Here is an 18,164-nt window from a genome sequence, read left to right on the forward strand (position 1 = left end):
CTTGACCATTGACCAGTACAGGTATTCTGCAGCAGTCTGTGGGGAAGGTGTCAAGGGAGCAAAGGGCGTGAGCAGAGGGGAGGTGGAGTATTCTAATCACCGGTTGAGTGTCACAGTCTCTGGGGGGCAAGGGTTGGCTCGGTCGACTCCCCTCTACACCGAGCCCCGCCCGTTTCCCGGCGCTGAACCCTCCGGAGCGGTGACAGGAGCTGGACAAAAGCGCCATGTATGGCCTTTTTGGTGGCAATTATAGCAGGCTTGACTCTGTCGACCCTCTGGGGGCAACGGTGGGCTCTCTGTGCCGAGCGGAGGAGGGTTGGGTCTAGGAGGCTTATACGTTTGAGCCTTAGGTCGTGTCAATGTCTGCGTGGAGCCATTTTCAAAACCCTCCAGGAAGATGTCCTCCACCACCAGTGCTTTCTCTAGAGCTGCTCCCAAGGTCTGTGGGTCTGCGAGCCGGACTTGCTGCCGTAATGGGATGGGCTGCAGGCCACGGATGAATGCCTCCTTCGTTAGCACAAAGCGGGTTGCATCATCGAAATCGGGGAATCCTCTTTGAGCCAGGTAGCGCAGTTCCGCTGCAAAAACTCCTAGCTTCTCTCCAGGACCCCGCATCCGCTCATTAAACCTCTGCCGCATCACAACTGCAGGGGCAGTGTTTCCAAAACGTCTCTCCAGTGCTCTGGAAATAGCTAGTGGGTTCTCAAGATCAGCAGCAGTCACATCAAGTAGTACTTTTCTAGCTTCACCCTCCAGGGCGGATATTAAATGGACTGCTCTCTTTGCAGGGGACCAGCCATTCGCAGTCGCTAGGAGGTTGAACTGGGCCCAGTACGTTTCCCATGAAGTGAGCCCATCATAGCGTCCGACCTTTAGCTGGCCTTCCCTGGGGAAAGGTGTCGGTCCCTGCACATTCATCAATGCCGTGGTGAGGGCGGTGGTCAGAGCAGCTACCACATCGCTGGTTTGGCTATTGGTAGTAGAGGGACTAGCCGAGCCCGCAGTCAGGGAGCTACCTTGGCCGAGTCCATTGGCGGTGTAGGTATTTGCTTTGGGGCATGTACTTGGGTGGGGGGTTGTTGTTGGACATGGGACATCAACAGTGATATGAGCATCCTTAACGTTAGCAGGTTCGGAGCTCACACTGGCATTGTCAGTAGCATGGTTAGAATTTACATTGCAATAGGGCTCATGAGGTTTAGCCCCAACATCTTGTGCTTCCCCTCCCCTCATGGATTTAATGTCACTTTTTGAGTTATTGAGAACATTTCCCAAAGCACGCTCCATTGCAATGCTCATTTTCTGCATAAAACGTTCCTCTAGACTTTCTGTAATGTCTTTCTCCAACTCAGGGATAGATTTTGGTTGGCCACCCCATTTCCCTGCCGTTATGTCTCCCTCCAACTCCGGGATAGATTTTTGTTGGCCACCCCATTTACTTGCCGTTATGTCTCTCTCCAACTCCGGGATAGATTTTGGTTGGGCATCCACCGGAGCCGGTCCACACGTGTCTTTGTTTAAATCTGCTCTTTCAGTCAGCAATCCGGTGGCTGCAGCAAACTTAACCGGACTTCCTTTTATTTCCTCCGGAAGGTCCGTCAGCAGTGTAGCAAGGGGTGAGTAGGTTGTTTTTTTTTCCTTTCTCCTTACCACCTGTGCATCGCTGGTTGGCTTCCTCCGTGGTGTTTCTGGGGGGGTGTATGGGGCATATAAGTCCGTGTTCTCACCGTGTTCAGCCATTTCGGTCCTCCGGCGGTGGCTAGCGATGCTAGCGTAGTTAGCCAACTGTAGTGCGGGGACTGGGGGCTGGGGAGATCCCACTTCTGACACCAATGTAGCGTTCGCGGCTCCGCCGCACGGGTGGCTAACTACTTAAATGAGGAGGACACGATGGCTGTAATTTATCCGGGTTTTATTACCCTACGAACAGACTAGACCCCGGGGTTGGAAGACTGCCCAAAACAACAAAGATAGGTAGCGGTATTGTCTCTTAGCTCTCCCAGGATCCCTCACTAGCTCTCCCGCCGTAGCTTGACCCTCTTCCGGTCACTTGTAAAACCCCACCCCCTTTTTCTCCCCGCCCTATCCGGCTAACTAGGGCAACGTCTTCCCCCCAACAATCCCCTTGTGAGTCTCTCCCAGTTCAGCACTGCAGGGTCGCTACAATACTAAGTGAGTGCTTTGAAAGAGAAATACATTTACATAAATAAATAAATTAAATGTATGTCGATTGTCTGCTTTGCCTTTGCCCCTTGGGATTCAGGAAAGTTTCATTTTACACACCTTTTCAAGAAAAACGAAAGTGAAACCTATAAGAAACAGCAGGCTCCCACACCTCTGCATACGTAAGCAAACTGGGCATGGCGACCAAAGATTGGCCACAACGATTGGCTAAGGGAGGGTTTATAAGCAGCAACTTCATACAGTTTCTTTGAAAACAAATGGTAGTTTGTTTTTCCCGTGCAGAAAGAAGAAGTGAAGGAGTAAAAGGAACATTTAGAATTTATCCAAAGCACGGGCTGGCAAATCGTGTTACTTTCATTAAAATAAACACTGACTTAAATCTAATCGACCAGTTTGATTTAACTAAATTACATAACAACAATTTGTATCAGTGGAATTTTTGTGTTGGTAACGACAACTGTCAGACCCTGCTTTGGCGGGTCTTGGACCCAACTCTGGTGAGTCAGATCATGTTCAATACATTTTCAGTGTTATCTACATCTACTGTGTTTTGTTTGTAAACGTTAGGGTTAGGTTTAGAACTTTTTAAAAAACGATAACGTTGTGTTATGATAAGCATAAAACTAATACAACTTAAAAAGCCATAGGTACAAACTTTTACTTTTACATTTGTTTCCACCTAACTGTTCTGTCTCTTTGTTTCTCCAGAGGAGTTTAGACCTTCTCACCATGCAGGTACTCGACACTATTGTATTTGTATATATACATTTATATATATAATATATAAATATATATTAATGCTGTCAAAATTATCGGGTTAACGGCGGTAATTAATTTTTGGAATTAATTGAGTTAAAATATTTAACGCATGCGCAGAATGGCCCGCCCCATACATCCCACCAGTGGCAGCGCCAGGGTATGGCTGGGGTAGGCAACACACATACCAAGAAATGGCTTAGCCCCACCATGAAAAATGATGTTAAAGTAAGCAAAATAAAGTCCGCCAACTCGCGCGGAGTAAATTGAACAGACAGCAGTTAGTAAGATTGATTTCAGTAGCCACTTGTCTGGAAATACCAAAGACTAGAAACGGTTTTGAAAACTTTTGTCACGTAGTGATCGTTTTCTTAATAGAACATCTTTGATAATGTCTTCTGGCCAATCAGAATCAAGATAACGGCGTGGTGTTGTTGCAGGAAGTCCCGACGGAAAATACTTTTGCTGTATTACATATACATCGATAGAACATTACGTGTTGATATAAATCAACACGTAATGAAATAAGACCCCACGGTTTGATGATTGATAGGTGTGTGGGCTGTCTTTCATTTTGACACACAGAACAATGTTATAATAAACATACATACATACATACATACATACATACATACATACATACATACATACATACACACATACATACATACATACATACATACATACATACATACATACATACATACATACATACATACATACATAGGCCTACTGTATGTTAAATGGATATATCCGCCTTCTTTCATTTATCTTTCCATTCCCACAACAATATACATAAAGAAATGGGATATTTTGGACATAGTTCGAATGGTGATTAATCATGATTAATTAATTTTTAAGCTGTGATTAATCTGATTAAATGTTTTAATCGTTTGACAGCCCTAATATATATATATATTGAAATTACTGTACATCTGTTTAGCACATTCATTTTGTATTTACTTAAGCTTCTGCACTATTTTATGTCTTAAATTCAAATGTTTATTCATAGGTTATCTACTTTTATACATATTTGTTTGAGCACTGGTGGGAAGAGCTTGAAATCTAAGCATTTAATTGCCATCAAATGCTTTTCCTGTAACTGCTTATCAAACTTTACAGAAACATTTGAATAGAGGATAATTTCCGTTTTCCATGCCATGTTAATATACTGGACAAGTGAGACACATCTCTTTTTATTTGATTTCATTCCAGAAACAAAACTTTAAAAAAAAATGTTACTGAACATTTGCAATTTGAACAGTATTGCTCAGCTTTACTTGTTGACATACAGGGCTCAAACAAAAGCACAGTGTTGTGCGAGACTGTTGCGCCTGCATACTGTAGGTTAGTCTTTGTTTGACTGAAACTAAAATGCAGGATGGAAAAAGAAGCTTTAGAAAATGAAGCACTACCTCAAATGTGCATGCAGCAATACCACAGGCAAAGCATTCAGCCGTTCCTAACAGACGTGTTTTCCACTAATGACAATAAAGACTTTAACATCAGAAGATGGTAACATTTTGTTTTCTCCACTCAGACGGACAGAAGCAGACAACAAGATCCACAAGTGCCTGAGAGTGAAGAGATGTCTTCATCCCCTCCCACCGAGCCAGAACCCTCCTCACCCCAAAGGTATCGTCTAAGAAATAAAATGCTGTATTAACTGAAACTAGTTAAGTAGTAGTTACTAGGTATTGGGTCCCATGAAACTGAGTCAAGTAAATGTAAAATTACAGCTTTCAGTGGGTCGAATGAGTCGATCATAGCCAACTTTAATATTTATTTCATCTAACATTGATCAGTCTGCATTCAAGTTACAGAAAGAGACTTAACACGTCACCACGACTTGATATTTAACAGCTTGTTTTTATTTATCTTTGTCTAAACCTTCTTCAGATCTCAATGTAAAATATAAACATGTGAAAGTAAACTTATGCAACTGATCATTTCGTTTTTTTCTCCTAGCTGTGTAATTGTACTGAACTCCAGTATATAGCATTATATATATATATAGTTTGTTTCTATTCACAACAAGAAGAGATCTTCAATCCAACACATCGCCCTTTAGCACACTTAACTAAGTTAAATCAGCCATTGACAATCTGTTAGCTTTTGACAATATGCTTTATGAATTCAGTACATGCAGCTTTTTTGTGCTAAACAGTTAAATAACAATCTTAAGCATATTGTTTTGTCCTGTGAATAAAGTAAAACCTTTATGTTTTTATTTTCCAGGGAAGAAGACAAGCATCCGGAAGATCGTCCCTGTGCCATTGATTCTAATTCAGGGACGTCAACAACAGCAAATAAACAAAATATGTCGTCTGCAAATCTCATACCAATCACCATGAATAATGAAGCTATAAATGTTTCTGACAAAAAGTCAAGTATTAATCGAGAAATGAAACGTAACTTAGGTATAGAAGAAACATCGGCCATGCCACCTTCCTTAAAAAGACGTCTTAAGGATCAGGGTAATCAATATGCTGCAGAAATGAAAAGTGGTGGAATTCAGATGTTCGATGAGGTTCAACAAAGCGATGTCACAACACAAACGGAGAGGATCTTATGTGAAAATATAAATGAAACTTTGCAGAGACGTCCAACTGAAGTTAAAAACAATGATTTAAACACCTATCATAGTCCATGTTTGATAAGCAAAGGTGATATTGATCCCACTGATCTAAATCCAATCGACCAGTTGGATGTAAATGTTTCTGTTGGACACGACGACTTCCAGTCCCTGCTTTGGCCAGTCTCAGACCCAAATCTGGTGAGTCAGAACACTTTCAATACATTTTCTGTTTCTCTACATGTATTGTGTTTTGTTTGTATATTCTCCGTGTAACTTTGAAAAACTGGCCTGTAAAGTTTTGTTATGAAAAGCATAAAACTAATACAACGTAAAAAGCCATACAAACTTTTACTTTGACATTTTTTTCCACCTAACTGTTCTGTCTCTTTGTTTCTCCAGAGGGGTTCAGACCCTCTCCCCATGCAGGTAAGGTTACTCCACATTATTTTATTTATATATATTGAAGTTACTGAACATCTGTTTATCACATTTATTTTAATTTACTTCAGCCTCTGCACTATTTTATGTCCTAAATTCTCATTTTTACTTAGGTTATCTACTCTTATACATATTTGTTTGAGCACTGATGAAGAGCTTGAGAACTAAGCATTTTATTCATCAAATGCTTTTCCTGTAACTGCTTATCAAACTTTACAGAAACATTTGAATAGAAGATCATTTCCGTTTCCGTTTTCCATGTCATGTGACCCATTGATAAAAAATGAAAACGGCTCTTTTTATTTGATTTAATTCCAGAAACAAACAAAAAGCATTTTAAGTTTTACAGAACATTTTCAATTTGAAGAGTATTGCTCAGCTTTACTTATTGACATACAGGGTTCAAACAAAAGGCTAAAATGCAGGATGGAAAAAGAAGATTTAGAAAATGAAGCACTACCTCAAATGTGCATGCAGCAATACCACAGGCAAAGCATTCAGCCGTTCCTAACAGACGTGTTTTCCACTAATGACAATAAAGACTTTAACATCAGAAGATGGTAACATTTTGTTTTCTCCACTCAGACGGACAGAAGCAGACAAGAAGATCCACAAGTGCCTGAGAGTGAAGAGATGTCTTCATCCCCTTCCACCGAGCCAGAACCCTCCTCACTCCAAAGGTATCGTCTAAGAAATAACATGCTGTATTAACTGAAACTAGTTAAGTAGTAGTTACTAGGTATTGGGTCCCATGGAACTGAGTCAAGTAAATGTAAAAATACAGCTTTCAGTGGGTCGAATGAGTCGATCATAGCCAACGTTAATATTTATTTTTCTCTAACATTGATCACTCTGCATTCAAGTTACAGAAAGAGACTTAACACGTCACCACAACTTGATATTCAACAGCTTGTTTTTATTTATCTTTGTCTAAACCTTCTTCAGATCTCGATGCAAAATATTAACCCATGAAAGTAAACTTATGCAACTGATCATTTAGTTTTTTTCTCCTCACTGTGTTATTGTACTGAACTCCAGTATATAGCATTATATATATATATAGTTTGTTTCTATTCACAACAAGAAGAGATCTTCAATCCAACACATCGCCCTTTAGCACACTTAACTAAGTTAAATCAGCCATTGACAATCTGTTAGCTTTTGACAATATGCTTTATGAATTCAGTACATGCAGCATTGTTGTGCTAAAAGTTAAATAACAACCTTAAGCATATTGTTTTGTCCTGTGAATAAAGTAAAACCTTTATATTTATTTTTAGGGAAGAAGACCAGCATCTGGAAGATCATCACTCTGCCATTGATTCTAATTCGAAGATATCAACAACAGCAAATATCAGTCAAAGTCCAATTCAACTATATAGTATATATTTACTAAATGTTTTGGCTGCAAATCTTATACCAAATGACAGCCTCTTTAACTTCAGCATTTTAAATAGGAGACAGATTTCCTTTACACTAGCATATATTAAGCATTACATGGATAATATTGAGCAACAAACAAATGTTCCTGACAAAAAGCTTTTTACAAAATTCATGACATGTTTTTCAAAGATACAACCTGGATTCAGTGTTGATGCAGCGTTGGACGGTAGACCTTCTACTTCTACATCTTTCTTAAAACACCGTCTTAAGGACCACCATAATCAATATGCATATGCTGAAGTTTTAATGAAAAATGGTGAAAGAATTAAGACTAAACTTGTTTATCCAGTTCATCGTAACAATTCAGCCTCCTCCACCAAATTGACCAAAAACAGTGAGGAAATGTTATTGGAAGTAATCAATAGATTATTGAAGAAATATGGAGCCAAAGTTCTAAACATTTTTATATATACCTATTATAGTCCATGTTTAAAGAGAGGAAATAAATATTGTAACTGTATGACTCAACTTTATCAGAATGCCTATCAATGGTACAGGAAATTTGGCATTGTGACTGTAGTGTACTTCTCAGAGCCTTGGGGACTAAGGGGACCAGATATCTTTAAAGAGTTCTCGTATTCTGACATCTCAAGTACCAGCAGTGCTCTTTATCCATATGTTGACCAGAAAATCCACTTTACACTGGACATAAAAAAATTAAAACAAAAAAATAGGGCCATAATCCCTCATATCAAAAAGTTTAAAGATGACAGAGACGTACAAATAGCCTTTAAGTCTGCTCACAGTGCTCTTTGCGGGTTGGCAAACAGTTCTGAAAAATTTACAAAAAGTCAGCATTTGGAACGTGGATCGGAATGCATTGACTCAATCAAATTTCCCCCTGAGTTCCCTGATACAATCATTGCAATTTTGAGAGAAAATTGGATTGAATTGGTTAACTATTGTTCAATGTCTCCCATTATAAAACAATTGGCATCAGACTTCAATAATGCAGTAGTCAAACTCTTTATCAGTGATCTTAGGTTATTTTTGGGTAACAGCGGCTTCTTCCAGATATACCAGGTCCTGCCGGGCGCTGAGGTGGAGGAGGTAGATTATGTTGAATTGGATAATACTTCATTTTGGTCAGAATTTATGTGACACAACATTTAATTTGATTGTCATTACTATATTTTGATATATTTATATACACGTAAAATATATATATTTATATGTATATATTTGAATTTAATAAAACATTGACCTTAACCTTTTTTAGTTAAACAAAGGTTTTTGGGCTTTTTTTTAACACTAAAAGGCATTCAGACTGTGTTGAATTATTACTATTGGTACAGGTTTTGGAGGGATGCTTTTTTTTCATTGATAATATAATAACGTTGGGTTCCAATTGTAATTAGTGCGCTAATTATTTTTGAACTCAAGTTTTTGTCTGGATGTTTGTTGTCTGCATCTGTCTTGAGCTCTTAAATGAAATAAAGAATAAAAACTCACATTGAAACTGTGTTGGCTTTGTTCCCTCATTAGCAACTAAATGTCCCTGCCTGTTCAACAGGTGTGTGGACATGAGCGAGACACGTAAGTAGGCGAGGACAAAGAAATGGACAAAGAGATAGAGGGTGGATGGAGTAAAGGCAGGAAGGACATAATCCACATTTGACTATACCCCAAAATCATCAACTGGATCTCCTGCCAAAATGAGTTAAATAACATAATGCAGAATTTGACAGGACAAAGTAGTTTGAACTATACTTGTTCCTTTATGTTACCTAACAATATAGAAGAAGGGGAAAGGGAACAGCCATTCAGTCGTTGTGCGTCTTTGTCACAGGAATATCTCTCTGCCTCTGATACGCCTGCACAGGTGTGGGATTTCTGAGAAGTTTAGAGGTGTTTTCATTTTTAGTATAAAGTTGTTGTTTTTTTTGTGTGATATTTGTTTACATATTATACTATGATATTGTTTTCTGACAAACTACACTCTAATTGTTTTATCTCATGCTGTTCTATGAGTTTTTGTATAAACACTAAACTTTGACTTTTTTTTACCTAATATACTATGTCTTTTTTCACATGCTCTATTTTCAAATACTTTGCTATGAATTTTTTCAACATGATATACTTTTAAGGATATTTTTGACCTACTCTACAATTATTTTGTACATGTTTGACTAAAAACATGTGTCTTACTTATATATACTATGATGTTTTAAAAAATATATATTATACAATTTGCTATTATTGCACGTCGCTTTGGATAAAAGCGTCAGCTAAATAGAAAGTCATGCTGTGACCTTTTCTCAGATATCTTATGAAACACGACAGTAACGTTTTCTATGATATCTTTCCACATACTATACTTAGACTTTCCTTTTTCCAACATACTATAATAGTATAGTATGTTGAAAAATGTGATGTATGATCATAGTATAGTATGATTTTTTATTAAGTTCACAGCATACTATACTATGATATTCTATGACATTGTACTACATACATTATTTTTTTTCTCGCAAAAACACACTTTGAATTATTTTATGATATTTTTCCACAGTATATATGGCTTTGACTTTTTTCGTCGAACCGGCTTGATTTTCAAGATATTTTTCGACACATTTTTTTTCAGATACTACTCAGATATTTATTTTGGATACATTTCAAAATAAAATACCATAGTTGTATATTTTTGCAAAAGCCTATATTTTGACTTTTTTTCAACACAATATGCTATGACTTGTTTTCTCATATTTTTCGACACACTAAACCGTTTTTTACGACAAACCCATTTGAATTTGGTTAAAGATACTATATTATATACCCTTTTATGGTATTTTATAGTTTTAGAAAATACTACACAATGATTTTCTATACTTTTGAGTTACTATCCTGTGTTTTTTGAAGTAAAGATACCTGTACTATGACTGTGCCTTTTTTCAGAACCAAGTCATTCTCCAGCTGCTTTCACTTCAGCGCAACAACAGCGCAAAATCAGAGCATAACAAAAGTCGTATTTATTTGATTGTTTAATTTAGTTTTTTAAACAAAACAAGATATATGGAGGTTGCTCCTTCCTCCAGCTACACAGGGATTGTTTTCAACAGCACAAAAGATAGTGACCCTCTGATTTGATTTCCTTTATTAGTAGTTTCATTACTGATACATGACCTTGTCAGAAACCATTGTCTCAGCACACATTGTAATTATTTTTCACATGGAGCTTTAAGAATTGGCACAAACCATATACAAATAAAAATACCTGTTTACAGGATTGATTTAAAACAGAGGAAATAAATTAACACATTTCTGCAAATGGCATGGACACAAGATCAAAACAAAGTGTTGAATCCTGATAAGAAATCATGTCTTTTGTATGTTGTAAACATGTGTTGGTCCTAAATACTTAAGAACCGATCTGAGTAGAGTACTTAGCACGATATGTGCAAACATCAGTTTATACTCAGTCTGTTATTTCCTACTTTGTGAGGAAGAGAAGTTAAAATTAACGAGAAAATACAAAATAACATGTTAAATATACAAAAATGAAATACAAAAATCGAGACGTCTAACACCAGAAGTCCAGTTCCAGCTTCTTCAGGTTTCAAAACATAAGATTGGTCAAGAGTAAGAATTTAAAAAAGCAAACAAATTATTAAAACATTAAATGTGTTTAAGCCCAGAGAATGAGTAAGGCAAGCAAGCTTATACTGTTTATACAGTGAAGATTATTATTTACATTGTGTTCAAATCTTATTTATTAACTCTGCCAGCAGTCGAGGTGGGGTTTGTCTCCCCCTAGGGGTTCAAACTAGTGTTACTCCGCAGACAGCAGTGCTGAGTGCAGAAGTAGTATCATGCTTTTAAATCTCTCATTAGAGCTCTTGGAAGAAACCACCATAAAGGCAGTGGCTGGCCACCAGAAGAGCCCACCACAGAACACAAGTCCAGTATGTTGAGAAACACCTGGAGCCTGGTCTGACACTTCCTCCACATCTGGAACAACAGCACGGGGATCAGAAACAAATTCCTCTGTCTCCTGATGCTAATTGTGGTTCAATTATTTCCATATTGCTTCGCTTAATCCTGGTTATTATATACATATTACAACGAGGCAGAGTGTCACCACGCAGCTGGGGGAAAGGAGGGGGAAAGTGCAGAACTACTCTGTGACTTTCTTGAACACAAACAATACACACATCTCAACTGTGATGAAAGCAGATGTTGCTCACATGACTATGTATTGAACGGGGGTTATAGCTTTATCCTAAGAGGCCTGGTTATGTACAACCAAACATACTTTTTACCAACATCTTATGACCAAAAGAACAGAAGTGTGTTAAATAACAGGGTGGAGTCTATATGCAGGATAACTAAGCCGACACTAAACAAACCACTCCGTCAGCAGTACTGTACGAGATGAAAGTCACATTAAAGCAGTGAGGAAGCAAGTTGCTGAGAGCGAGGCGTTAACTTAGCAGAGTCAGACTCACTCAGGAGATAAACAGGCCGCTGCAGGGAAGCTGAACTCTTCCACAAGCTGAGATGCCCAATATGCAAGAAGTTAAAATAGAGAACCAAAACAGTTTTGATCAAAGTCCTCCAGTAAAGCAAGACAATTGCATAAGCTAGGACATGGGGGGTGAGCAGAGCTGTAGTTATAAGTGGCGATCTTTACGTGTGAAACAGCAATGAGGATGTTTCAACCAACTTCTTTCCGCTCAGTGAAAAGAAAAAAAACTCAGGCCCAGTAAACTTAAAGCCAACTGGTGATCACCAAAAACAACAACTCAGGATTTCTATCATGGTCAAGTGCAGATGAGGACCCTGACTTGAGAGTTCTTTTTTAAACCAGAACCATTCAGGAGTAACCCAGAAGACACAAAAGGGGGCCAATTGAAGTGAGGAAGGAGAAAGAATGTAGTATTTACTGGAGTTACTTCACCCAAAATCAATTATTTGTTGATTAAGTGTATTGGTATTTGGGGTGAGATTCCCCAGGTGGCAGTTGGTCACTAATGTATTCCCCCTATAATGAAATCTAATCAAATCCAACATTGACAAGCACAACAACAGGAAAGAGAGGATTGGCTTACAGTTGTTGTGGCAACATCTGATTTATTTGTTTAAAGAAGCAAACCTCATTTAGTCAGCTGCTTGATCTGGAAGTGGGAAAAGAAAAGGGATTGAAAATAATTAGAGTGATCGTGAAGATAGTCTATTTTTATTCACATCTTTAGACTCAAATGCTTTTACATTATTGGTTTTCATTCATAAATATAACATTACTAATGAAAGGTTGTAAGGGTAATGTTAGGAAAATATCACTCGTCACCGGCTTGAGCTTCAATATCAGGATACATGTATGTATTATCCTTGCAAGAATGGAAGTGGTCATCACACACAGAGCTGCGTGGGACAAAGAGTTCCCAGAACAGAGTCCTTCAAATGCCTTATATACAAGAGAGGATGTGTCACAGTCACAAGATGCAGAATACCAGTTCAAAGCAGTATTCAATGTTTAGTTCAGATTAGCTAAGACCCACGTAAGCAATAAACATGACAATCATACAGTATCTATCTCCATAGAGGCTGAATCATCATGTTAATCGTTGTCACATAGCATCATATGTCTAAAACAGTGTGTCCTGACGCTCTTCTAGGTAATCATACATCCTTTCATGTACACACCTACGTATGGCCTTTCTTATCATGTACTACTCGGATATTAGAAGAGTACATTCAGTATTTTCCCAACAGGTAACACATTTTGAATATAATTGAATTGGACTTGGTTGTAAAAACAGTCAGTGGTGGAAAGTACCTAAGTACATTCACTCAAGTACTGAACTTAAGTACAATTGTGAAGTACTTGTACTTTACTTGAGTATTTCCATGTTTAGCTCCTTCAGAGGTAAATCTTGTACTGTTACTCCACTACATTTATGTAATACCTTTAGTTACTTGACAGATTTGGATAAATAATGTGAAATATAATAACTCTTAAATCAGACCTGGAGTAAATCCAGCTCTCCTGCAGCATACAAAGTCATTAAAACTAGCTGCACCTTTACCAGCGTTGATAAGGATTATTATAATAAAAACGTATCATTTATTACTCTGAAAAGGTCCAATCTGCATATTAAGTACTTTTAATTTGGGTACTTTAAGTATATTTTGATGCTAACACTTTTGTACTTTTACTTGAGTAATATTTTGACTGCAGGACTTTTATTTGTAGCAGAGTATTCCTACACTCTGGTTCTTCTACTTTTAATTAATAACACAATCTGGGTACTTCTTCCAGCTCTGAAAACAGTCCTTATATTTTCTGAAATATTGGGATTTTTTTTGTAATTTTCTTTTTTAAGTTGTATCAGTTACTGACAGGAAGTTAACATACTAAGTGGGTGCTTTGAAAGAGAAACACATTTACATAAATAAATAAATTAAATTGATGTCGATTGTCTGCTTTGCCTTTGACCCTTGGGATGCATTTTACACACCTTTTGAAGAGAAACGAAAGTGAAACCTATAAGAAACATCAGGCTCCCACACCACATACGTAAGCAAACTGGGCATGGCGAACAAAGATTGGCCACAACGATTGGCTAAGGGAGGGTTTATAAGCAGCCACTGTAAACAGTTTCTTTGAAAAAAAAATGAAAAGTAATTCTTACAAAACCGAATCGGTAACAGAAATTAGAAGAGAAGTAGTAAAAGGAAAATGTAAAATAGTTCCAAAGCAGGGGCTGGCAGAAGGTGATATTAAAATAAACACTAACTTAAATCAAATCGACCAGTTTGATGTAAATGTTTCTGTTGGACAAGACAACCGCCAGCCCCTGCTTTGGCTGGTCTCAGACCCAAATCTGGTGAGTCGGAACATTTTCAATACATTTTCTGCTTATCTACATGTATTGTGTTTTGTTTGTATACTCTCCGTGTAACTTTGAAAAACTGGCCTATAAAGTTCTGTTATGATAAGCATAAAACTAATACAATGTAAAAAACCATTACTAGCCATGACCTTTACTTTTACATTTTTTACCACCTAACTGTTCCGTCTCTTTTTTTCTCCAGAGGGGTTCAGACCTTCTCACCATGCCGGTATGGTTACTCTACATTATTTTATATATATATGTATTGATATTACTGTACATCTGTTTAGCACATTTATTTTACTTTACTTAATTTTATGTCTTAAATTCAAATTTCTAATAACGTTGTCTACTCTTATACATATTTGTTTGAGCACTGATGAAGAGCTTGAGAACTATTTCATTGCCATCAAATGCTTTTCCTGTAACTGCTAATCAAACTTTACGGAAACATTTTAATAGAAGATAATTTCCGTTTTCGTTTTCCATGTCATGTGACCCTTTGATACAAAAATGAAAACAGCATTGTATTAATATACTGGACAAGTGAGACACATCTCTTTTTATTTGATTTCATTCCAGAAACAAACAAAAAAAGTTTTAACTTTTACTGAACATTTTCAATTTGAACAGTATTGCTCAGCTTTACTTGTTGACATACAGGGCTCAAACAAAAGCACAGTGTTGTGCGAGACTGTTGCGCCTGCATACGGTAGGTTGGTCTTTGTTTAACTGAAAATAAAATGCAGGATGGAAAAAGAAGCTTTAGAAAATGAAGCACTACCTCAAATGTGCATGCAGCAATACCACAGGCAAAGCATTCAGCCGTTCCTAACAGACGTGTTTTCCACTAATGACAATAAAGACTTTATCATCAGAAGATGGTAACATTTTGTTTTCTCCACTCAGACGGACAGAAGCAGACAACAAGATCCACAAGTGCCTGAGAGTGAAGAGATGTCTTCATCCACTTCCACCGAGCCAGAACCCTCCTCACTCCAAAGGTATCGTCTAAGAAATAAAATGCTGTATTAACTGAAACTAGTTAAGTAGTAGTTACTAGGTATTGGGTCCCATGGAGCTGAGTCAAGTAAATGTAAAAATACAGCTTTCAGTGGGTCGAATGAGTCGATCATAGCCAACTTTAATATTTATTTTTCTCTAACATTGATCAGTCTGCATTCAAGTTACAGAAAGAGACTTAACACGTCACCACAACTTGATATTTAACAGCTTGTTTTTATTTATCTTTGTCTAAACCTTCTTCAGATCTCAATGCAAAATATAAAGATGCATAAGTAAACTTACGCAACTGATCATTTCGTTTTTTTCTCCTCACTGTTTTATTGTACTGAACTCCAGTATATAGCATATATATAGTTTGTTTCTATTCACAACAAGAAAAGATCTTCAACCCAACACATCGCCCTTTAGCACACTTAACTAAGTTAAATCAGCCATTGACAATCTGTTAGCTTTTGACAATATGCTTTATGAATTCAGTACATGCAGCATTGTTGTGCTAAAAGTTAAATAACAATCTTAAGCATATTGTTTTGTCCTGTGAATAAAGTAAAACCTTTATATTTATTTTTAGGGAAGAAGACGAGCATCCGGAAGATCGTCCCTGTGCCATTGATTCTAATTCAATGACAACAACAACAGCAAATATCAGTCAAAGTCCAATTCAACTATATAGTATATATTTACTAAATGTGTTGGCTGCAAATCTTATACCAAATGACAGCCTCTTTAACTTCAGCATTTTAAATAGGAGACAGATTTCCTTTACACTAGCATATATTAAGCATTACATGGATAATATTGAGCAACAAACAAATGTTCCTGACAAAAAGCTTTTTACAAAATTCATGACATGTTTTTCAAAGATACAACCTGGATTCAGTGTTGATGCAGCGTTGGACGGTAGACCTTCTACTTCTACATCTTTCTTAAAACACCGTCTTAAGGACCACCATAATCAATATGCATATGCTGAAGTTTTAATGAAAAATGGTGAAAGAATTAAGACTAAACTTGTTTATCCAGTTCATCGTAACAATTCAGCCTCCTCCACCAAATTGACCAAACACAGTGAGGAAATGTTATTGGAAGTAATCAATAGATTATTGAAGAAATATGGAGCCAAAGTTCTAAACATTTTTATATATACCTATTATAGTCCATGTTTAAAGAGAGGAAATAAATATTGTAACTGTATGACTCAACTTTATCAGAATGCCTATCAATGGTACAGTAAATTTGGCATTGTGACTGTAGTGTACTTCTCAGAGCCTTGGGGACTAAGGGGACCAGATATCTTTAAAGAGTTCTCGTATTCTGACATCTCAAGTACCAGCAGTGCTCTTTATCCATATGTTGACCAGAAAATCCACTTTACACTGGACATAAAAAAATTAAAACAAAAAAATAGGGCCATAATCCCTCATATCAAAAAGTTTAAAGATGACAGAGACGTACAAATAGCCTTTAAGTCTGCTCACAGTGCTCTTTGCGGGTTTGCAAACAGTTCTGAAGGATTTACAAAAAGTCAGCTTTTGGAACGTGGATCGGAATGCATTGACTCAATCAAATTTCCCCCTGAGTTCCCTGATACAATCATTGCAATTTTGAGAGAAAATTGAATTGAATTGGTTAACTATTGTTCAATGTCTCCCATTATAAAACAATTGGCATCAGACTTCAATAATGCAGTAGTCAAACTCTTTATCAGTGATCTTAGGTTATTTTTGGGTAACAGCGGCTTCTTCCAGATATACCAGGTCCTGCTGGGCGCTGAGGTGGAGGAGGTAGATTATGTTGAATTGGATAATACTTAATTTTGGTCAGAATTTATGTGACACAACATTTAATTTGATTGTCATTACTATATTTTGATATATTTATATACACGTAAAATATATATATTTATATGTATATATTTGAATTTAATAAAACATTGACCTTAACCTTTTTTAGTTAAACAAAGGTTTTTGGGCTTTTTTTTAACACTAAAAGGCATTCAGACTGTGTTGAATTATTACTATTGGTACAGGTTTTGGAGGGATGCTTTTTTTTCATTGATAATATAATAACGTTGGGTTCCAATTGTAATTAGTGCTCTAATTATTTTTGAACTCAAGTTTTTGTCTGGATGTTTGTTGTCTGCATCTGTCTTGAGCTCTTAAATAAAATAAAGAATAAAAACTCACATTGAAACTGTGTTGGCTTTGTTCCCTCATTAGCAACTAAATGTCCCTGCCTGTTCAACAGGTGTGTGGACATGAACGAGACACGTAAGTAGGCGAGGACAAAGAAATGGACAAAGAGACAGAGGGTGGATGGAGTAAAGGCAGGAAGGACATAATCCACATTTGACTATACCCAGAAATCATCAATTGGATCTCCTACCAAAATGAGTTAAATAACATAATGCAGAATTTGACAGGACAAAGTAGTTTGAACTATACTTGTTCCTTTATGTTACCTAACAATATAGAAGAAGGGGAAAGGGAACAGCCATTCAGTCGTTGTGCATCTTTGTCACAGGAATATCTCTCTGCCTCTGATACGCCTGCACAGGTGTGGGATTTCTGAGAAGTTTAGAGGTGTTTTCATTTTTAGTATAAAGTTTTTTTTTTTTTGGTGTGATATTTGTTTACATATTATACTATGATATTGTTTTCTGACAAACTACACTCTAATTGTTTTATCTCATGCTCTTCTATGAGTTTTTGTATAAACACTAAACTTTGACTTTTTTTTACCTAATATACTATGTCTTTTTTCACATGCTCTATTTTCAAATACTTTACTATGAATTTTTTCAACATGATATACTTTTAAGGATATTTTTGACCTACTCTACAATTATTTTGTACATGTTTGACTAAAAACATGTGTCTTACTTATATATACTATGATGTTTTAAA

At 36.9% G+C, this 18,164-nt stretch overlaps 2 long non-coding RNA genes across 2 annotated transcripts; both read left to right on the plus strand.

Annotated features, from left to right (window-relative positions):
- Nucleotides 1-2,457: 2,457 nt before the first annotated feature.
- Nucleotides 2,458-5,572, plus strand: LOC307033930. The gene is made up of 4 exons (XR_013806718.1): nt 2,458-2,681; nt 2,893-2,919; nt 4,481-4,575; nt 5,179-5,572. It is a non-coding gene; the product is annotated as an uncharacterized lncRNA (long non-coding RNA).
- A 9,587-nt stretch (nt 5,573-15,159) lies between these two features.
- LOC307030908 lies at nt 15,160-17,443 on the plus strand. Its single transcript, XR_013805820.1, has 2 exons — nt 15,160-15,236; nt 15,830-17,443. It is a non-coding gene; the product is annotated as an uncharacterized lncRNA (long non-coding RNA).
- The last annotated feature ends 721 nt before the right edge of the window (nt 17,444-18,164 follow it).

This window comes from Notothenia rossii, assembly GCF_949606895.1.
Source record: "Notothenia rossii genome assembly, chromosome: 3".
NCBI lineage: Eukaryota > Metazoa > Chordata > Actinopteri > Perciformes > Nototheniidae > Notothenia > Notothenia rossii.